Here is a 23130-nt window from a genome sequence, read left to right as displayed (position 1 = left end):
AACTAACTTGCTGTAACATCACTGATGTCTGTTGTGTTGCTGCTACTTCAAGTTTTCCCCGTATGCGTGTGGTCGTGCGTTCTCAGAGCAGCAACATAATACTGAATATTAACCTGAACATTAACTGCGTGTGAGTGTCTGTATCAGCCAGGTTAATAATACACAGGGAGAGGTTTCCAGGACTATAAATCACTGTGTCTCTTGGATGGCTTTCTGTATCAGTTATAATTGTCTAGTTACATTTCCATTCACCATGTTTATATGGTGGCGGCTTTCTGACATTCAGACACACTGAAGAGCACATTGATGAAACAAGATGTGCATTTTGTAGTCCATCTTCTGCATGTTGTAGTTTCAGCATTGCAGACATCGCATGTTTTAAAGTGGTTCAGACTTTCAGTGCACGGCTCTTCTCGTTTGCTAGGTCCTTTTAGTTCTCCTACCGACCTTTCCTTGACCTAATACACATAATTTAGGTCAAGGAACAGAGGTTAGGAAATTTCTAAATCTCACTTTGATTATGATGTTTTATATTTTAAAGATTTACAAAAAAGAAATTAAAGCAAGACAGAAAAAAAGAATAGAGATAAATAAAACATAAATAGACAGAGGACATTAGGTGTGTGTGTGTGTGTGTGTGTGTGTGTGTATGCAGCTGAATTTGTGCAGGTCCACCACTATAAACAGTCAGGTGTAAGACAGCACAGGTCATGCAGTGAAAACCTTGTGTGTTGTCCATGGTCCTGAAATTCTATGGAAGAAATATAGTATCATCAGAATCCAACTTTTTTTAGACATTGAATTTATAACACTGAATTTTTATCCTCCAAATTTCCCTGCAAAAATATTCACCTGCAAAAATTCACCTGCAAAAAATTCACCTGAAAAAATTCACCTGCAAAAATTCACCTGCAAAAAATTCACCTGCAAAAATTCACCTGCAAAAAATTCACCTGCAAAAATTCACCTGCAAAAATTCACCTGAAAAAAATTCACCATCAAATATTCACCTGCAAAAAATTCACCTGCAAAAAATTCACCATCAAATATTCACCTGCAAAAAATTCACCTGCAAAAATTCACCTGAAAAAAATTCACCATCAAATATTCACCTGCAAAAAATTCACCTGCAAAAAATTCACCATCAAATATTCACCTGCAAAAAATTCACCTGCAAAAATTCGCCTGCAAAAATTCAACTGCAAAAGTGTTGAACTTAAATGACCCAAGCCAGAGCAATCAGCACTAGATCGAGTCGAGCGGCTCTCAGCCAATTAAATTACGCTGTTTGATCACATGACACCGTTAGCCAGCAGTGTGTCTCCTGAAAAGAGAGCTGATTAGAGGTGAGTGATTAAGTTTTTCTCCTAAATAGAGATCATTACAGAACGCCTAGTCCTACTTAAAATCCCATTCATTTTTCTTTTATTTTATCATCTACTCGAACTGAGGAAAACATTTGACTAACTCAACGAACATTTCCGCGCCTCCCCTGCCTGTCTGCAGAGGCAGTTTTGAATTTAGGAGTGGCAAGATGGCAGCGGCAAACCCTGGCGGTTCTCCGGTAAGTATATTGTGTTTTATCTTCAAGTTTGTCTTTTGAAACGTTAATTTTATTTAAATCCGTTGGTCACGTATAAAGTACACAGACGGGGTCTTTGCTCAACTCGTCTGAGGCGTGTCTCACTAAGCGCTACATGCTAGCATCCTGCTAACCGAGCTAACCTTTACATGCTGTGCTCTACAAAATAGGATACTCGGTACAAAACCATACTCCGCAGATATTGATAGATAGACGAACACTGCAAATATAATGTGGGAAACGAGAACGGCATTGGGTGAAGGGGTAAAATACACCATGAATAAAGCCATAGAGTGAATGGCTGCCATGGTTGCAGAACGGCCTGATTTAATGACAAGAATGGGGAAGAGTGAGGTGAAGTGAACCAAAGCCACAAAACACGGTCAGACAAGGCGGGAATAGGGCAGTGATATGTCCGTCAGTATGAAGTTGGTGTGTGCTTTGGTGACCAAAAACTCGAGACCGGTAGCAGGAAGATGGGTGACTCGTGTTTCACTGAAATAGTGGTGAATTAAAACATCCTTTGTTGGGGAAATTTAGGTGTAAATGCATCCATACAGGCGAGACAGAGGCAGACCAGGCAGTGAAGAAAACAAGGCAAACATTAGAAATATTAAAACGGAAATATAGAATTAATATAACATACAATTAGGGAAAATTGAAGGAATACAGTGTAAATTATACTGTAAAGTCATTAAAACAGCATAACCTGATTAAAAGAAACATGTAATTGGGTAGGATGGTGATGATGATGATGATGATGATGATAATAATATTAAAAAACATGTACAAGATGGGCATGTATACTTGTACCCAGAATTTAACAACTATAAAGTTGTGGCATGCCAGTACCTTACCCCTTCCATTATATCCACACTTTCAGAAAAGGATATGGTCAATATCTTTACAAATACTATCTAAACTTAAACAGATAGCATAAGTTAAACAGGATATTCCCTCTGCATTCTCCTAGAGAGAATACATCAAATTAAACAAATAAGTAGTCTATGGCATTTAAAAGTGGTTACCTACAATTCTGAAATAATAATACTAATTCTTATTGATGATGATACTGTATTTGAAATCCTGGTGTAACACTGAACCCGACATCATAAAATGATTACCCTTGTAATGTCAGGGAGCTACAACCAAGGAGGGAAAATATTACTATCTCACCCCTTGTATCCAATTACATAACAGCACTGCTTGGTAAAGGTGTTGAAATAGCTGGGTCGCTCAGTTTGGGGAAAATTGTGGGTAGCCTGCAAGGGCCTCAACTTCTCCATTCCCACAATGTGCAACAAATGGGCACAGCTGATCTTCAAGAGTGGAACATTGGCCAGTTACTTCCAACTTTAACGTATTTTTGCAAATATATTCTTAAAATTGTCTCTTTACACAGATCATAATGATACAAGATGGCACTTGTGTAATTTCCTACAAATTCAATAAATCTAAATAATTGTTACTATCCTGTTAAATCCTGAAAAATGTTTTAACAGCTGTGTTAAACTTCATACTGACACATGCTGGAAAGTGCATTCATGAGACTTTTTTTTATGCCTTCTAGAGCAGTAGCAATCAAAGATTTTAAGGATTCTTTTACATTTTTTTAAACACTTTGATTAAGGCATATGTTGTTCTTTATTGTCAGATCTAAGTTTGTTTAAAGCTTCGAATGTTTTGGGGTACTTTTCTTTGTTTTCAGGGTTCGTGGCAACCACGGATGGGGAAAATGTGGAGGTTGCACGGCTGATGTTTACTGTTCATGGCACAGGAAGAGGCAGTTTTATTTCAGGAATGAGTGAGCACAATCAAAGGTTTGTTCTCATAAAATACTGTCAACCTCCAATGTTTCTGACATAAGATGGAAGGTGTTGCAGCTTTATTTCCATTATTTAAAAATACATAAACATTTAAAGGGTATAGCTTTATGAAAAAAGTTTTATAGTAAAATGTCTTTAGAGAACAGTGCCCTATCCAGCAGGATATATTGTCTGATATGTGTCAGGTGTTTTTTGTTGTTGTTGTTGTTTCTTTCAATTTCCATTATTTACCCCTCAAGGAAGAAAATATTGGACAGGTCCTACAAACCCCAAAGAGCCTTCAGGACTCTGCCCTATTTTTAGTTATTCACACACCTTTTCCAGTCTGTTACTTCCTTCCCTGAATGTTCATTCTGTGTTAATGGTCTGGTTGTCATCTCATTTGTTGCCACTGATCATTACAACCCTTTTGGCACCTTTTAAGTGATATGCCTGGGTCCTTCCTACATGCCCTGATAATGTATTATTACTGTTGTCATGCACACATTTCATGTAGGGTTAGAAACAAGCAGGGAATTTCTCATACACACCAAAGAAAGGCCATACCTAATTAAATATTTTTTATATATTATTTCAGAATAGAGCGACTGTGGAGAGACCTCTGGGTGGCCATTACATGCTTTACTACGATGTTCTTCACAACCTTGAGGAAGAAGACCTTCTTGACATTTCAAATGCTGCCCACCTCTTTTGCTGCCATTACGTCTTTCTTCCTCGACTGGAGGATGATTTTAATACATTTTGCAGTGGATGGGACAACCATCCACTGCGAACAGAAAACAACATGAGTCCCAACCAGCTGTGGGAGTTGGGTCACAGATATCACCCTGTTCCTGTTCCAGAAAACACACAGGTAAAGGTGCACATTTTTAGTACTCATTGATTTTCTTACAGAGAATGTGATGATTTTATGGATAATTAAAGTCAGTCATAAATCCACAAACACAACAAGCTGAAAGTCAGTGATGCTGCTCGGTTTGCAGTCCTGAATATCACGGCACAAGCAGGATTCACTGCACTGTTAATGTTAGCTATGTTATATTGCTGCCTCTGTTCGGTGGTGTCGAGCCAAACGGACTTTAACGTGTGTTTGAACGAGCTGACGGTTCACTCGTTAAGCTGAAAGAAAGATGCTTTAATCACAGGAGTCACGCATGTGTCCACTGTAGCATCTGGGAACTCTTCTTGTTTAGCACTCGTAATAACACAAACACTAAATCCTCCTTCTCTTGTGCTGTTTTGTAGCAGTGTATACACCTGAGACTGTCACCTGTCTGTCTGTCCTGCACTCTCTCTCTGTTTCTTTCTCTCTGATTGTGGAATAAAAGTATGAACATGTATTTATAAGTTACACTTGTGTTTGAATCCTGCAGCTTATCACACATTTGATTTCCATGTGTGACGACTGCAAGTGTCCAGAGTGAGGACAGACTGAGGGACCCACTGCTGCACATCACCTGTGAGGCTTTGCACCCCTGATGATCCACCAGGACAAACTCAGCAGTGTGTGAGGAAGAGGAGGAAGAGCCAGCAGCAGCTGACAGATGGAGAGAATAGACAGACTGTTCCCTGTTTGTGAAGGACTGCTAGAAAAGTTTAACATAACTAATTGTCTGTCCTGAATCAGTCTTATTAGGTAATGTTCAAATAATGTTATCGTTCCAGTGTTTTCAGTGTGGGAGAAAGTACTCAGGGCCTTCAAGTTACACACTATGAAAGGCAGCAACAAGTTTAATGTTCAGAAACCTAAAGTATGTATCAGCAGCAGAATGGAGTAAAAATAAATGTTTGTTTCAGTTCTATGAAGCTTTGAGTATTTTGGATTAGTAGCACTGCTGTGTTTGTTGCATCATATTGCTGTAATTGTTTATATGCTTTATATATTCTGAGGTAAGTTGATCTATAGTGTTACATCATATTCTATAAGGATGTTATGTGTTTGTACACTTTCTGCCCAGTTTGACCCATTTTGCAGAAGTCAGCCTGTTTAAGGCTCTGATATCTATTCTGTATGACTTAAAGCAGTTATGACATGGTCTGATTTTCTCACCCAATAAAGGAATATTTAATATATCAGTCTACTCTTCATTGTATCAGAAACAGTTTTCACAGCTCGTACGTTTTCTTTTTACACATATATGCAAGCATTGAGCCAAATGTAATAATGCCAACATATTAAACAAACATTTGTCTCTTATATATAATACATCTACATATACACTGTCAAAGATATTTGTCTTTGAGTGAAGATTTAAGGTGACAGGACTTATAAATAACTGGAACTTGAATCTTTACTGAAGCTCAGTATTTGACTCAGAGTTCTATGGAAGAAATATAGTATCATCAGAATCCAACTTTTTTTAGACATTGAATTTATAACACTGAATTTTTATCCTCCAAATTTCCCTGCAAAAAATTCACCTGAAAAAATTCACCTGCAAAAAATTCACCTGCAAAAATTCACCTGAAAAAAATTCACCATCAAATATTCACCTGCAAAAAATTCACCTGCAAAAAATTCACCATCAAATATTCACCTGCAAAAAATTCACCTGCAAAAATTCGCCTGCAAAAATTCAACTGCAAAAGTGTTGAACTTAAATGACCCAAGCCAGAGCAATCAGCACTAGATCGAGTCGAGCGGCTCTCAGCCAATTAAATTACGCTGTTTGATCACATGACACCGTTAGCCAGCAGTGTGTCTCCTGAAAAGAGAGCTGTTTAGAGGTGAGTGATTAAGGCTGTATCCCAATTCAGGGGCTGTATCCCAATTCAGGGTCTGCAGCATTAAAGTACGCAGCCTCAACGATCCTCAAGGGCCGCGTACTCAAAGACCGCTAAGGCCGGAAGTGCGAGGCTCGTGAAATGGGACGGTCTAGCCTCCGTCGCGCTTCCCAGGTTGCCTAGCAACCATAACACCAACCGCTGGAAACGTTTCGTACAGCTTTGTTTGACAGAAATGAAGGAGAACATATTTTTGTTCGTGTGTTTGTTTCTACACGAGCTTTGTGTGATTTAATAAGTATCTGATGCTGAGACCACAGGACTGTAAAACATGATTGTTGGCCTTCATTTCTGTACTGAACAGTCATTTAAGATTAGCTAGTAAATAACAATTAGCTAATGTTGTTCATGAGACTAAAGTCAGTGTAAATATGATATGGCCAATATCATAGTTATTATATTAATCATAAGTTATTGCAGCAGTGAGTTTGAACTCTCAAATCAAATCACTTCTATTGTCACATCACATGTGCAGGTACACTGGTACAGCACATGTGATGTGACAATCATGTGAATGAACTCTGAGTCAAATACTGAGCTTCAGTAAAGATTCAAGTTCCAGTTATTTATAAGTCCTGTCACCTTAAATCTTCACTCAAAGACAAATATCTTTGACAGTGTATATGTAGATGTATTATATATAAGAGACAAATGTTTGTTTAATATGTTGGCATTATTACATTTGGCTCAATGCTTGCATATATGTGTAAAAAGAAAACGTACGAGCTGTGAAAACTGTTTCTGATACAATGAAGAGTAGACTGATATATTAAATATTCCTTTATTGGGTGAGAAAATCAGACCATGTCATAACTGCTTTAAGTCATACAGAATAGATATCAGAGCCTTAAACAGGCTGACTTCTGCAAAATGGGTCAAACTGGGCAGAAAGTGTACAAACACATAACATCCTTATAGAATATGATGTAACACTATAGATCAACTTACCTCAGAATATATAAAGCATATAAACAATTACAGCAATATGATGCAACAAACACAGCAGTGCTACTAATCCAAAATACTCAAAGCTTCATAGAACTGAAACAAACATTTATTTTTACTCCATTCTGCTGCTGATACATACTTTAGGTTTCTGAACATTAAACTTGTTGCTGCCTTTCATAGTGTGTAACTTGAAGGCCCTGAGTACTTTCTCCCACACTGAAAACACTGGAACGATAACATTATTTGAACATTACCTAATAAGACTGATTCAGGACAGACAATTAGTTATGTTAAACTTTTCTAGCAGTCCTTCACAAACAGGGAACAGTCTGTCTATTCTCTCCATCTGTCAGCTGCTGCTGGCTCTTCCTCCTCTTCCTCACACACTGCTGAGTTTGTCCTGGTGGATCATCAGGGGTGCAAAGCCTCACAGGTGATGTGCAGCAGTGGGTCCCTCAGTCTGTCCTCACTCTGGACACTTGCAGTCGTCACACATGGAAATCAAATGTGTGATAAGCTGCAGGATTCAAACACAAGTGTAACTTATAAATACATGTTCATACTTTTATTCCACAATCAGAGAGAAAGAAACAGAGAGAGAGTGCAGGACAGACAGACAGGTGACAGTCTCAGGTGTATACACTGCTACAAAACAGCACAAGAGAAGGAGGATTTAGTGTTTGTGTTATTACGAGTGCTAAACAAGAAGAGTTCCCAGATGCTACAGTGGACACATGCGTGACTCCTGTGATTAAAGCATCTTTCTTTCAGCTTAACGAGTGAACCGTCAGCTCGTTCAAACACACGTTAAAGTCCGTTTGGCTCGACACCACCGAACAGAGGCAGCAATATAACATAGCTAACATTAACAGTGCAGTGAATCCTGCTTGTGCCGTGATATTCAGGACTGCAAACCGAGCAGCATCACTGACTTTCAGCTTGTTGTGTTTGTGGATTTATGACTGACTTTAATTATCCATAAAATCATCACATTCTCTGTAAGAAAATCAATGAGTACTAAAAATGTGCACCTTTACCTGTGTGTTTTCTGGAACAGGAACAGGGTGATATCTGTGACCCAACTCCCACAGCTGGTTGGGACTCATGTTGTTTTCTGTTCGCAGTGGATGGTTGTCCCATCCACTGCAAAATGTATTAAAATCATCCTCCAGTCGAGGAAGAAAGACGTAATGGCAGCAAAAGAGGTGGGCAGCATTTGAAATGTCAAGAAGGTCTTCTTCCTCAAGGTTGTGAAGAACATCGTAGTAAAGCATGTAATGGCCACCCAGAGGTCTCTCCACAGTCGCTCTATTCTGAAATAATATATAAAAAATATTTAATTAGGTATGGCCTTTCTTTGGTGTGTATGAGAAATTCCCTGCTTGTTTCTAACCCTACATGAAATGTGTGCATGACAACAGTAATAATACATTATCAGGGCATGTAGGAAGGACCCAGGCATATCACTTAAAAGGTGCCAAAAGGGTTGTAATGATCAGTGGCAACAAATGAGATGACAACCAGACCATTAACACAGAATGAACATTCAGGGAAGGAAGTAACAGACTGGAAAAGGTGTGTGAATAACTAAAAATAGGGCAGAGTCCTGAAGGCTCTTTGGGGTTTGTAGGACCTGTCCAATATTTTCTTCCTTGAGGGGTAAATAATGGAAATTGAAAGAAACAACAACAACAACAAAAAACACCTGACACATATCAGACAATATATCCTGCTGGATAGGGCACTGTTCTCTAAAGACATTTTACTATAAAACTTTTTTCATAAAGCTATACCCTTTAAATGTTTATGTATTTTTAAATAATGGAAATAAAGCTGCAACACCTTCCATCTTATGTCAGAAACATTGGAGGTTGACAGTATTTTATGAGAACAAACCTTTGATTGTGCTCACTCATTCCTGAAATAAAACTGCCTCTTCCTGTGCCATGAACAGTAAACATCAGCCGTGCAACCTCCACATTTTCCCCATCCGTGGTTGCCACGAACCCTGAAAACAAAGAAAAGTACCCCAAAACATTCGAAGCTTTAAACAAACTTAGATCTGACAATAAAGAACAACATATGCCTTAATCAAAGTGTTTAAAAAAATGTAAAAGAATCCTTAAAATCTTTGATTGCTACTGCTCTAGAAGGCATAAAAAAAAGTCTCATGAATGCACTTTCCAGCATGTGTCAGTATGAAGTTTAACACAGCTGTTAAAACATTTTTCAGGATTTAACAGGATAGTAACAATTATTTAGATTTATTGAATTTGTAGGAAATTACACAAGTGCCATCTTGTATCATTATGATCTGTGTAAAGAGACAATTTTAAGAATATATTTGCAAAAATACGTTAAAGTTGGAAGTAACTGGCCAATGTTCCACTCTTGAAGATCAGCTGTGCCCATTTGTTGCACATTGTGGGAATGGAGAAGTTGAGGCCCTTGCAGGCTACCCACAATTTTCCCCAAACTGAGCGACCCAGCTATTTCAACACCTTTACCAAGCAGTGCTGTTATGTAATTGGATACAAGGGGTGAGATAGTAATATTTTCCCTCCTTGGTTGTAGCTCCCTGACATTACAAGGGTAATCATTTTATGATGTCGGGTTCAGACACAAATGTTACACCAGGATTTCAAATACAGTATCATCATCAATAAGAATTAGTATTATTATTTCAGAATTGTAGGTAACCACTTTTAAATGCCATAGACTACTTATTTGTTTAATTTGATGTATTCTCTCTAGGAGAATGCAGAGGGAATATCCTGTTTAACTTATGCTATCTGTTTAAGTTTAGATAGTATTTGTAAAGATATTGACCATATCCTTTTCTGAAAGTGTGGATATAATGGAAGGGGTAAGGTACTGGCATGCCACAACTTTATAGTTGTTAAATTCTGGGTACAAGTATACATGCCCATCTTGTACATGTTTTTTAATATTATTATCATCATCATCATCATCATCATCACCATCCTACCCAATTACATGTTTCTTTTAATCAGGTTATGCTGTTTTAATGACTTTACAGTATAATTTACACTGTATTCCTTCAATTTTCCCTAATTGTATGTTATATTAATTCTATATTTCCGTTTTAATATTTCTAATGTTTGCCTTGTTTTCTTCACTGCCTGGTCTGCCTCTGTCTCGCCTGTATGGATGCATTTACACCTAAATTTCCCCAACAAAGGATGTTTTAATTCACCACTATTTCAGTGAAACACGAGTCACCCATCTTCCTGCTACCGGTCTCGAGTTTTTGGTCACCAAAGCACACACCAACTTCATACTGACGGACATATCACTGCCCTATTCCCGCCTTGTCTGACCGTGTTTTGTGGCTTTGGTTCACTTCACCTCACTCTTCCCCATTCTTGTCATTAAATCAGGCCGTTCTGCAACCATGGCAGCCATTCACTCTATGGCTTTATTCATGGTGTATTTTACCCCTTCACCCAATGCCGTTCTCGTTTCCCACATTATATTTGCAGTGTTCGTCTATCTATCAATATCTGCGGAGTATGGTTTTGTACCGAGTATCCTATTTTGTAGAGCACAGCATGTAAAGGTTAGCTCGGTTAGCAGGATGCTAGCATGTAGCGCTTAGTGAGACACGCCTCAGACGAGTTGAGCAAAGACCCCGTCTGTGTACTTTATACGTGACCAACGGATTTAAATAAAATTAACGTTTCAAAAGACAAACTTGAAGATAAAACACAATATACTTACCGGAGAACCGCCAGGGTTTGCCGCTGCCATCTTGCCACTCCTAAATTCAAAACTGCCTCTGCAGACAGGCAGGGGAGGCGCGGAAATGTTCGTTGAGTTAGTCAAATGTTTTCCTCAGTTCGAGTAGATGATAAAATAAAAGAAAAATGAATGGGATTTTAAGTAGGACTAGGCGTTCTGTAATGATCTCTATTTAGGAGAAAAACTTAATCACTCACCTCTAATCAGCTCTCTTTTCAGGAGACACACTGCTGGCTAACGGTGTCATGTGATCAAACAGCGTAATTTAATTGGCTGAGAGCCGCTCGACTCGATCTAGTGCTGATTGCTCTGGCTTGGGTCATTTAAGTTCAACACTTTTGCAGTTGAATTTTTGCAGGCGAATTTTTGCAGGTGAATTTTTTGCAGGTGAATATTTGATGGTGAATTTTTTTCAGGTGAATTTTTGCAGGTGAATTTTTGCAGGTGAATTTTTTGCAGGTGAATTTTTGCAGGTGAATTTTTTGCAGGTGAATTTTTGCAGGTGAATTTTTTCAGGTGAATTTTTTGCAGGTGAATTTTTGCAGGTGAATATTTTTGCAGGGAAATTTGGAGGATAAAAATTCAGTGTTATAAATTCAATGTCTAAAAAAAGTTGGATTCTGATGATACTATATTTCTTCCATAGAGTTCATTCACATGATTGTCACATCACATGTGCTGTACCAGTGTACCTGCACATGTGATGTGACAATAGAAGTGATTTGATTTGAGAGTTCAAACTCACTGCTGCAATAACTTATGATTAATATAATAACTATGATATTGGCCATATCATATTTACACTGACTTTAGTCTCATGAACAACATTAGCTAATTGTTATTTACTAGCTAATCTTAAATGACTGTTCAGTACAGAAATGAAGGCCAACAATCATGTTTTACAGTCCTGTGGTCTCAGCATCAGATACTTATTAAATCACACAAAGCTCGTGTAGAAACAAACACACGAACAAAAATATGTTCTCCTTCATTTCTGTCAAACAAAGCTGTACGAAACGTTTCCAGCGGTTGGTGTTATGGTTGCTAGGCAACCTGGGAAGCGCGACGGAGGCTAGACCGTCCCATTTCACGAGCCTCGCACTTCCGGCCTTAGCGGTCTTTGAGTACGCGGCCCTTGAGGATCGTTGAGGCTGCGTACTTTAATGCTGCAGACCCTGAATTGGGATACAGCCCCTGAATTGGGATACAGCCTTAATCACTCACCTCTAAACAGCTCTCTTTTCAGGAGACACACTGCTGGCTAACGGTGTCATGTGATCAAACAGCGTAATTTAATTGGCTGAGAGCCGCTCGACTCGATCTAGTGCTGATTGCTCTGGCTTGGGTCATTTAAGTTCAACACTTTTGCAGTTGAATTTTTGCAGGCGAATTTTTGCAGGTGAATTTTTTGCAGGTGAATATTTGATGGTGAATTTTTTGCAGGTGAATTTTTTGCAGGTGAATATTTGATGGTGAATTTTTTTCAGGTGAATTTTTGCAGGTGAATTTTTGCAGGTGAATTTTTTGCAGGTGAATTTTTTCAGGTGAATTTTTTGCAGGGAAATTTGGAGGATAAAAATTCAGTGTTATAAATTCAATGTCTAAAAAAAGTTGGATTCTGATGATACTATATTTCTTCCATACAGGCGGACTCTGGCTAATATGGGCTCAAATAAATATATCATATCATAAATATTTTGTACCTGTAAATCAAATGCGTATTTGTGAACTGAGTTTTGTAACCTTGTAAACCAAAACGTGGATTTTTTTTTTTTGTGCATCTACAGATGAGTATTTGTGTGTGTGTACATTTTTCTTCCTTTCAGCTGATTGCTCAATGTCATGTCAATCACAACCCCTCCGACAGCCAAACCCACTTGTTCTCTGATTGCATTGTTAAATCTGTGTTTGACATGACATTGAGCAATCAGCTGAAAGAAAGTTGAAATCCACACACAGCCAGGAAACTTGAGTGAAGAGTTTTACAAGTAGTTTTTTGCTTCTTACCTGTAAGCAGACGTTAAAAATTTTTTTTTTAAACTCGTATAAATATCTTTTACAAACACAAATCTTTTTTACACACACACAAATACTCATCTGTACATGCACAAACAAAAAAAAAATCACATATTTCGGTTAGGTTACAAAACTTAATTCACAAATACACATTTGATTTACAAGTACAAAGTATTTATGACCACAATCTGAGCTCATACAGTTTGTTGTTATCAGTTGTTATCAGTGTGAGAAACACTCTTCACAGCTTCTCTTAACAACTATTTGCTGCTATTTTTCTAAAGGAGAGTTTTCATCAGTTCTCACAGTGTGGTATTTTTTCCCAGTACAGGTAGATCATATAAAAATGTGCAGTCCACACAGAGAACAAGTGCAGAGCTACAGGGGCACACCTGACACTTTATATCCCTTCAACTAAGGAAATACTTTATATTTATATTTGACAATTTCAGCATGTAGTTGTGAAGACAACACCACTGTGCTGTCATTGTCTGCATTTCTTGTTTCCTCTTTGCTAAAACAAGTCATTTACTGAACAAAACATTTTTCTCCTCATCCACAGGCTGCATTTCCTCTTTTCTGGGAGCTCAACCAGAAATCATGAGTCATTTTCAGCTGATTAATAAATATCATATTGCAGACAGTTAGAAACAAGATTTTTATACATATATGAGCATCAAAGGTCACTCAGAGGAACAAAGAGGTGTGGTGTAATATTATTTTGAAGAAAATGTTGCATTTTTAAAAGGACCACAATTATTTTACACACATTAAACTGTCCACAGTATAAAAGACACAAACATCACCTACAGAAAACAATCACTTTGATCGTACACAACATTTTCTCTCTCATGGTCTTAGTGATGACATGAATCACACTGTAAAATCCGTATCATGATTTGGCATCAAGTATTCTAAACATTTTTAAACTATTTTTTTTACTGATATGAAAAATATGCAATAAGCATGTCCAGTAAGCTGTAGAGATCACATATAAAATTTCGAAAAAAGTGAGGGAACATCTTAAAGAAATAAAAAAGAGACTGAATCAAACTTGTATAATAAAATATTGAAATTGTGTCTGGATGGAAACAATGTCCCACACCATCCAGCCTCCACTTGCTACAAACAAATGAACACAATAAGATTTTAATACAAAGATAAACCATATTATCAGTCTTCTGACATTAAACCAAGAGCATGTCATTGTTTAATATAACTGCTGTTGATCTGGATGCTGGCAGTTCTCTAAATGTTGTCAAAATGTTCTGAGTTGGATTTTGTTGCTGACGTTGTTCGTGAGTCTTGAGTTTTGTTGAAATAATCTTTTTATGGACCTGAAACTAAATTAGAACAAATAAGACTTTAAAAGTTAAAAACAAAGAAATAATGGTGCCAAAGATGTGATGATGCTTTCTGACCTTTTACACTTTCATTCTTTAATCACACAGAACTGCATGTGTGTTTGAAATTTAAGAGGCTCTCTATTTTATTCAGACACCACAACAGCAGTCACAACAGTCATATAAAAAGTGATTCAGCTCATCAGCTCCACAAAACTGAAATTAAGAACAATGTCACACATTTTACTGCACATGTAATCTGATTACTAATGTGTTCATTGTCTGTAGAGTTCACATTTGTACCTGAGACTGATTCAGGATTCACATTATTGTACTCAGAGCTGAATTACTACTTGCAGTGCTACTTATAGAACTGCTACAGAACTAATTGTGAATTTATTGTTGATTTAGAGATTTGCTTAAAGTGGTTGTTTCACATTCATAATCCCACTTATTCTCCCCTCCTTTGTTCACATTCCTGACTCTGATTCTCTAGACTCCACATTTTACATGACTATTCATGTTCAACCTTTTCCAATCAGAACATTTGAGCCCATGAGTCAATTGAAGAGCTGCTGCGTACCGGCAGTAAAGCAGCCCATTTGTTCATTTTCATCCTGATATTGTATTGTCCAATGAAATCTCTCAACACAACCCTCCCCTACCTTCGCTGTGGAACAGAGTTTAGTGTAAAAGAAGTAGTGAAAAGATAGAGCTGAAGAGCTGAGACAGAAAAAATAAAAATAAATGCCGTAAAAAGTATCAAATTAATGACGTTAGCTGTCGGAGCACCATCAGGTAGTACTAGCAACAACCAGTAACCAGCCCTCACAGTCACAGGAGGCTGCTGCTGTTGCAAGTGGAGGAACAACAACAACAGAGTGAACAGACAGAGGAAGGTGAAATTAACGTGGTAAGAAAATAATGGCGGGACATAATCATGAAGGGAGAGATTCAAGAGTTCAAGTTAAATGAATGGTGGTTTGACCATCACCTTTACCCACTGCTACTGTTCCCTCTAAGCTGCGCACATGTGCAATCGCGCACTGCTGACATGGTCTCCATGCACAGAAAATCTGTGCTGTGCACAAAAAAAATAAAAAATCCAACCTGAATTGAAATTCAAATAAATACATAACAATTCATTCTGTGCTGTTTTGCAGTGTGAGTGACCTTTGAGTGGCTTCTCCAGCCAATGATGCGATTCACATTCGTATATGCGCAGCTAATCAACGTTGACTGGCCATGACAGCGTCCTTATGTGCCACCACCAGTGTTTTAGCTGGCAAAGCGGTGTGGCCGATGTGGAGTGACGATATGCTACCGACAATGTGTACAAACATTGGAGATATGAGCAGGACAGACAGAAAAATTAAGGTGAAGTTTAAGTTTTCAGTCAGATTTGTGCTCATCTAGTGTCATTTATTTACTTTTCATTTGTGGATATTGATCATTAAATACTTTCACTAGTTTCTGAGTAGTAGAAATGCAAATAATTGTGTCATTATCAGTGATGGGAATAACAGACATTACTTTTTTCAGTAACTAGTAATCTGAAAAATTACTATTTCTATCGTTACAATGCCCTTACTAACAAGAAAATGGGGTGTGGACTCGTTACTATTTTTCAACATACTGACGGTTGAAGCTGTCTTCAGCGTACCGGGAGATAGGGGGGGGGACAATCGCAGAAGTGCTGCTGATTAGCTGAGGAAGAATAAAGTAGTCATGGTAAACCAATCTCATGACCAATTTAAGATGACATAGCAACAAGATGTCAGCCCAAGGCAACCCCAATTTCCATTTTTGTGTTAAAAGTGTGGACTTCAAACTATATACCAGTTTTTAAATTGTGTCGAAAAAGAGAGGGGGGGGACAGCTGAATGTTACAGTTGCTGCCAAAAAGCCACCAAAGGCAGATTACTGTGTAAATGCTGTCTATAGGTGGTGATATACCTCCTGGTGTCAGGCCTGCAGGTATCAGACTTGTTATGTGCTCCTTTATCTTATAGTGGACAGAAATTATTCTTTGGAGTGGCACAAATAATTTGTGTGGCATCTTATTTGATGCAGAACACCTGATTGTTCTGTAAATAGTTTGAAATATTTATTTTTAAAAAACACCTTGGCTGCATTTTTAGATGAATAGCTGCACATAACTTTGTTGTTTGCAAAACTCAGTTCCTTTTTTGAAGAAGGAACTAGTAACTATTAATTGCTTTTTCAAAGTAACTTGCCCAGCATTGGTTATTATATACTGTATTTTGCAGACAAAGAGTTACAGGACTCCCTCACAGTCAGGGGGTTAGTGTACAGCAGGAGCTTCACACACACTCATACTCAGAGCATAATAAAAAAAAAAAAAATGTTGTGTTTTCAAAATTGGAGTTCAAGTTATTTTTACTTCCAATAGTGTTAACATACTACACAGGTCATGAACAAGATTTTTTTACTTTTCATTGTAAGTGGGCTAAAGCAGTTAATTAAAAGTATTCTAACAGAAATGTAAATCCTGTAATTTGATTATTTTATTAACCCTTTAAGACCTACCATAGAACCAAGTCCACCAGAGCTTACTTTATATTTTTACATGCTGTAGTGCCATTTTTGGGAGCATTTCAAGTTGATATACATCAATACAACTGTTATAGCCCAAATTTTAATAATATGTATGCATTAAGTCCATAGTAACTACATAAATTGCAAAAAAGTGCAATAAACTACAAAAAAATTGAAAATCGTTTTTGGGTTTTTTTTACATATATTTCTACTTGGAGAAATTTAAGAGGTTTATCCCTCAAAACTTTAAATACAAAAAAGTTGAAAAAAATAGTTTACAACAACAGGAAATTTATTTTCAGTGTCTTCATAGTTTTATTTTTGAGATACACCAGTTTTTATATACTGCAGAAAAAACTGAAAAAACAATCCTACAATGCAAATTTGCAAAGAAAACAGCATGTGCATCAAAACAAACTATTTAAAGCAGTGCAATTTGAGTTCTAAGCATCCCAGAAACTATTCAAAAAAGCATAAAGTCAAACATGACTTTTAAAAACACCAGTATAGGCTTTTAAGGCCTACAAGTAAAAAACTAAATTTTCCGCGAAAATGACGTCACTTCCAGTTTCGGGCAGGTAATGGCGGACATGCGATAGTTCGCGCTGTCTATTTCAATGTAGGAAGTGTTACAAACAGCTGATCGGATCGGCAAAGTGTGTTTCTGGAATATTATGTTTTTGTTCCTGCAAGCGCTTTTTATGCAATTTTTGCAAAGCTATATGTGGAAGGAAACCGTGACCTAGGACAAGCTGATGGCATAAGATGTAAGTACAACTCCTCCGGTTTCATATGCAAAAAAAATTATTGTGCTAGCTTACGTGCTTCCGGTACTACAGGGATTTAAAAATAGTTACGCAAAACGGAGCGTGCCCACTCCGACCGGCTTTAAAGGGTTAAATAGAAATACATCTCCATATGTTTTATACTAAAAGAGAGCAATATGTCTTTATGATATTATGATTTAATATTGTAACTGTACATAAAGCTGAGCATGTCTGATATTTGGGGAGCAGAGGAGCAAGAGTGGCTTCATAAAAAGCTTCTTCTTGGCTTTGCTGCTACAGCTCTCCTCACTGACCTGTAAGACAAGCACAAAAAGACAAAGTGATTTCCAACATGTAAAGATATTATGAGCTGAAGACATTTAATAATGTGAAGAATAAATCAGCCTGCATGGCAGCAGAATTACTGAGAGAGCTTCCTGATGTGACTTCAGAATAAACTGCAAATACACATATACACACACACATACATATATGTATATAAATATGTACATATATATACATATATAGAACACATCACATTTAATTTCATTAGTTGTGTTTAAGTCAAAACCAGGACTATTAGATATTTTCAGAGCATGAACCCATCATGGTGTTACTGTTTGTGTTGTTCTGATATGAAACAATAACATTTGTGGATTCTTTCAGTCGAGTTAAAGAAACAATCAGGTTGTAAAATCCTGTTTGTTTCTGATCTTTTGTGCATGTAGTCAGTTGGTTATTTGGATGTTTGTCCAACTGGATTTTGATAAATGTTCTTTGAAAAACTGCTGAGCACAAACTGAACCTAAGAAATGTTCCTGTTAGTGGAGACTGAATGAAAAGTCAATATTAATAATGATAATAAAGATCGGTTTAAGTGCTGACCAGGATGAAGAGAGTTGTATTCATGAGTTTCATTCTGGTTGACTCCATGATTTGTGGAGGAGCCCGGACTGTGACTCTCAGACTGGATCCACCTAAAACATGAAATAAACACAATAAACTCAAAAGTGACTGATGTTTGTTTAAAATAATAATAAAAAGTATTTTACCAACCTGGTGAAGCAGGAATCTGTGAAAGAGACAAATGTTATTACACATGTTTGTGATGTAAATTGTTCCATTTTTATTTTGTGTCATGAGATCAGAATACATGTATATGTGTGAATAATTAAAGTGTGTGTAGTAAATAAACTCTCTAATACAGGATGAAAAGAAGAGGCTCTTACACTTGGACTGTCTGCAGCGATACAACAAGAGCAGGAGAATAATAATGAGAGAGACTCCACAAACCAGTCCAACTATCAACCACACAGGAGATGAAGAGCTGTCAGCTCCTGACACAGTTACAACAAATAATAATTAATTATTAATGAATTATATGTATTTATATATATATATAATTTTGTAAAATAGAGCCAAGTGACTTTGAGACTTAAATCAGAAAATCTAATGTTCCTTCTCAGTCATCAACTGGTTTATAAAAATCCATCAACTATTTTGATCCTGCTCACCTTTAACTGACATCCAGCTCTGTGCTGACTCTCTTCCTGAGTACTGACACTTGTAGAAACCTTCATCAGACTTTGACACTGCAGAGATCTTCAGCTCCCCTCGGGTATCATTTTGAATAAGTTTGTCATTGTGATAGAAAAACACATTGGAAAGTATTTTTTGTGTTCTCAAACTGCAGCTCAGACTAACAGAAGCTCCCTCAGTCACAGGATGAACAGGACTCACCAGGATAGGACCATTACCATCATCTGTGACACAATCACACACAATTGTTTCAGTCACATCAGCTGGTGCACACTTTTAGAAAAAGCTGACAAACAATAATAAGAACAGATTGTACAAATGTTTTTCATCATGAAGATCTGATCTTGTATTTTTAAAAACTGTGTGTATGTGTTTTATTTTTACCACATAAATTACTTCACATACAGCAAAGCTGGGACAAAAGTTCATGTGATGTTTAAATCAATAAAATCCAAGAAGTAAATGTATAATAACATACTCTGTACAGTGATGTTGACTGCACTGCTGAACTCTCCTGATCCAGACTCACACCAGTACACTGCAGTATCTGACTTTGATGTGTTGATGTTACATGTGGATCCAGTCATTCTCCTACAGTCAGAGTACAGTCGGCCGTCCTCAGAGAACTTCATCACTCTCCACTCAGTGAAGTTTCCCTCACAGGTCAGTGAGACAGAGTCAGAGGTGAAGTGTTGCACTCTGTCAGGACTCACTGTGAGAGACGCTGCTGAATGAACATCTGGAAACAACATGCAGTGAAGAGACAAAGCTCACAGATGTTAGGATTCAAAATATAAAATTAGTATTAGAAAAAAAAAGATTTTAATGAGCTGAATCTTGGTGGATTACAGTGATGGCACAAATTATTGGGAAGAATCAAACTGACCTGCAGACCAGACAAACTTTGGTTGACTGTGATCAGTGTGATACTCTGGGTCTCCTCTTCCAGCTCTGCACACATATCCTGCTGTGTGTGTCTGTCCATGAATGATGTAGGAGTCCTGTGCAGTCCCACTGCCATCAGGTAGCAGCTCATAACTGGAGGATTTCTCTGATAGATCAGGAACAGCTTTATACCAGTAGAAGCTCCATCCTGCAGACAGATGTTCAACCTCACAGTTCAGAGTTACTGAGGCTCCAGGACTCAGCCATGATGGAGACACAGTGAGGACAGGACGGGGTTTATCTGTTCAACAAAGATTTTCTCTCAATGTTTCGTCTCTTAACTCTGAATTCAATGTCACTAAAATGTTGACTCACAAATATTTATGATGAACTTTAAGAGTGAGACTATCTAAACATGTCAAATATCTCAACATGTACTAATACAAACACATTTTTACAAACTGTTTCTATTTCCAGGTTAAATGAACTATGACTCTACTTACTGTCAGAAACTGAATCACTCCACTCTGTTGTTTTATGCTGTGAACCAATCAGTGGATTTAATGTTTCTTAGTGGATGTGGTGGAGCAGCTGAGACAGATTCAGCATTTGTTCTGCATTTCATCTTTCATGTATTAGAGCTGCACAGCAGAGAAGTTACTCTCATATGTTTTGTTCTCTTCACTGTGAATAAAAAGCTGCTGTTCAGGTTTTTTGTTGTTGGAATAAAAACTAAACATTTTACTGACCAACATGAAAGACAGTTATAAAGCTGTAAGAAAGAAGAAGTGCTTTTTCCTTATTTAGATACTCTGGATGAAAGATCTTACATGATACAGTCAGTGTGATGATATCACTCCACTCTGAGAAGAAATAGTCCCTTCTGCCCCGGCAGCTGTATCCTCCACTGTCAGACTCAGTAGCTCTGATGATTCTGTGTTCACTGGATGTTGGAGGTGTGTTTAACTTGGCTGCTCTCCATTCATACGTCCACTGAGCTCCTTCACCTCCCTGAATCTCACATCTGACAGTGACTGTCTCACCGCTGTATATCTGAGTCCAGGATGGCTGCAGGGTCACAGTGGGCTTACTGGGAACTGTTCACAGGAAAATATCCATAAAACAGAAACATAAAACCAACAAAAGAATATTATGATTTCTATTTCATATAATAACAGTAAATGTGTTGTATTCTAGTCATTTCTAAAGCTGCATATATAATACAGTAGTCAGGAAAACTAACAGTGTGCTTCTTTCAGGTTTTAGAATAAAATAATTAAACTCACGAATTTCTGTAACTGTGACGTCACTGCTGTCCTCTGTGTAGTAAACTGGATCTCCTCTCCCTCCTCTGCAGTGGTACAGACCTCCTTGTGAGACACTAATAACTCTGTTTGCTTCATTTCCTCTCATGAGCTGAGCTTTAGAAGAGACTGAATCACGTCTGAACCAGTCAAACTTCCAGCCAGCAGAGCCCTCCACAGAGCAGCTCAGTGTCACACTGCCCCCTGCTGGTATGACTGAACTGTGTGCTGTCAGTGTGGCTCTGGGTTTACTTGCTGTTGAAGAAACAAAATAAGTAAAACATTAAAACATAATCAAGAATAAACTTGTGACAGTACTGATCACACTTTAAACACTGATTAATTTATCTACAAACACAAACAGTAATTCATAATCCTGCATGCAGGGATTGGAGTAGAGAACTGGTTCCCAGTAGTCTAAGTCCTGGGAATCATTAGTCTCTGCTTGCTTATCGATCCCACTTATTGGTTCTTGAACTCTCGCTTTCAGTTTACAGTAACAGTTTTCCTGTTAAGACAGATGTAAACATTAAAACATTCGTCTTACACGCCTCTCTGCAGCTTCTCTCCTCCTGCTACCCCCCCCAAAAACCCATCTCCATTGAGACCGTGTCAGCTCCCAAACAGACAAAAAACAAACTAAAAACCAGCAATAAACAACTTAAACATAAAAAATCACAAAGAAAGAACAATACAGTATCCACATCTGAACCAAAGAGTAAAACAGTGAAATGTGGATTATTAAATATTAGGTCTCTCTCCTCCAAGTCTCTGTTAGTACATGACTTAATAATTGATCAACAAATCGATTTACTCTGCCTTACAGAAACCTGGTTGCAGCCGGATGATTATGTTAGTTTAAATGAATCAACACCCCCGAGTCATTCTAACTACCAGAAACCTCGAAGCACAGGCCGAGGGGGCGGTGTGGCAGCAATTTTTCACACCAGCCTATTAATTAACGAAAGACCAAGACAGACTTAATTCATTTGAAAGCCTGATGCTTAACCTTGTCCACCCCAGCTGTAAAACTCAGAAACCAGTCTTACTTGTTATCATCTATCGTCCACCTGGGCCTTACACAGAGTTTCTCTCTGATTTCTCAGACTTTTTATCTGATTTAGTGCTCAGCTCAGATAAAATAATTATTGTGGGTGATTTTAACATCCATGTAGATGCTAAAAATGACAGCCTCAACATCGCATTTAATCTGTTATTAGACTCAATTGGCTTCTCTCAAAATGTAAAAGAACCCACCCACCACTTTAATCACACTCTAGATCTTGTTTTAACATATGGCATAGAAACTGAACATTTAACAGTGTTTCCTGAAAACCCTCTGCTGTCTGATCATTTCCTGATAACATTTACATTTACAATAATTGATTACACAGCAGTGGAGAGTAGACTTTATCACAGTAGATGTCTTTCTGAAAGTGCTGTAACTAAGTTTAAGAATATAATCCACCCACTGTTATCATCTTCAATGCCCTGTACCAACATAGAGCAGAGCAGCTATCTGAACGCTACTCCAACAGAGGTCGATTATCTTGTTAAAAATTTTACCTCCTCACTACGTACGACTCTGGATACTGTAGCTCCTGTGAAAACTAAGGCCTCAAATCAGAAGTACCTGACTCCGTGGTATAATTCTCAAACACGTAGCCTAAAGCAGATAACCCGTAAGCTGGAGAGGAAATGTCGTGTCACAAATTTAGAGGATCATCATTTAGCCTGGAGAAATAGTTTGCTGCTTTATAAGAAAGCCCTCCGCAAAGCCAGAACATCTTACTATTCGTCACTGATTGAAGAAAA

At 37.7% G+C, this 23130-nt stretch overlaps 4 long non-coding RNA genes across 4 annotated transcripts; 1 reads left to right on the top strand and 3 right to left on the bottom strand.

Annotated features, from left to right (window-relative positions):
* Nucleotides 1-1150: 1150 nt before the first annotated feature.
* Nucleotides 1151-4841, top strand: LOC109204474 (uncharacterized). Its single transcript, XR_002063957.2, has 4 exons — nt 1151-1564; nt 3291-3402; nt 3986-4261; nt 4782-4841. It is a non-coding gene; the product is annotated as an uncharacterized LOC109204474 (long non-coding RNA).
* Nucleotides 4842-7597: 2756 nt separating this feature from the next.
* On the bottom strand, nt 7598-11525 carry LOC109204475 (uncharacterized). Its single transcript, XR_002063959.2, has 4 exons — nt 10882-11525; nt 9037-9148; nt 8178-8453; nt 7598-7657 (listed from the first exon to the last, which is right to left on the bottom strand). It is a non-coding gene; the product is annotated as an uncharacterized LOC109204475 (long non-coding RNA).
* A 7798-nt stretch (nt 11526-19323) lies between these two features.
* Nucleotides 19324-20037, bottom strand: LOC112846245 (uncharacterized). The gene is made up of 3 exons (XR_003219132.1): nt 20013-20037; nt 19605-19865; nt 19324-19350 (listed from the first exon to the last, which is right to left on the bottom strand). It is a non-coding gene; the product is annotated as an uncharacterized LOC112846245 (long non-coding RNA).
* A 218-nt stretch (nt 20038-20255) lies between these two features.
* LOC109204487 (uncharacterized) lies at nt 20256-21019 on the bottom strand. The gene is made up of 3 exons (XR_002063980.2): nt 20842-21019; nt 20515-20695; nt 20256-20312 (listed from the first exon to the last, which is right to left on the bottom strand). It is a non-coding gene; the product is annotated as an uncharacterized LOC109204487 (long non-coding RNA).
* Between the last annotated feature and the right edge of the window lie 2111 nt (nt 21020-23130).

The sequence above is a fragment of the Oreochromis niloticus genome, linkage group LG3, assembly GCF_001858045.2.
Source record: "Oreochromis niloticus isolate F11D_XX linkage group LG3, O_niloticus_UMD_NMBU, whole genome shotgun sequence".
In the NCBI taxonomy this organism is placed as follows: Eukaryota; Metazoa; Chordata; class Actinopteri; order Cichliformes; family Cichlidae; genus Oreochromis; species Oreochromis niloticus.
The sequence above is the reverse complement of the archived record's forward strand: the minus strand, read 5'-3'. Positions and strand labels throughout refer to the sequence as shown.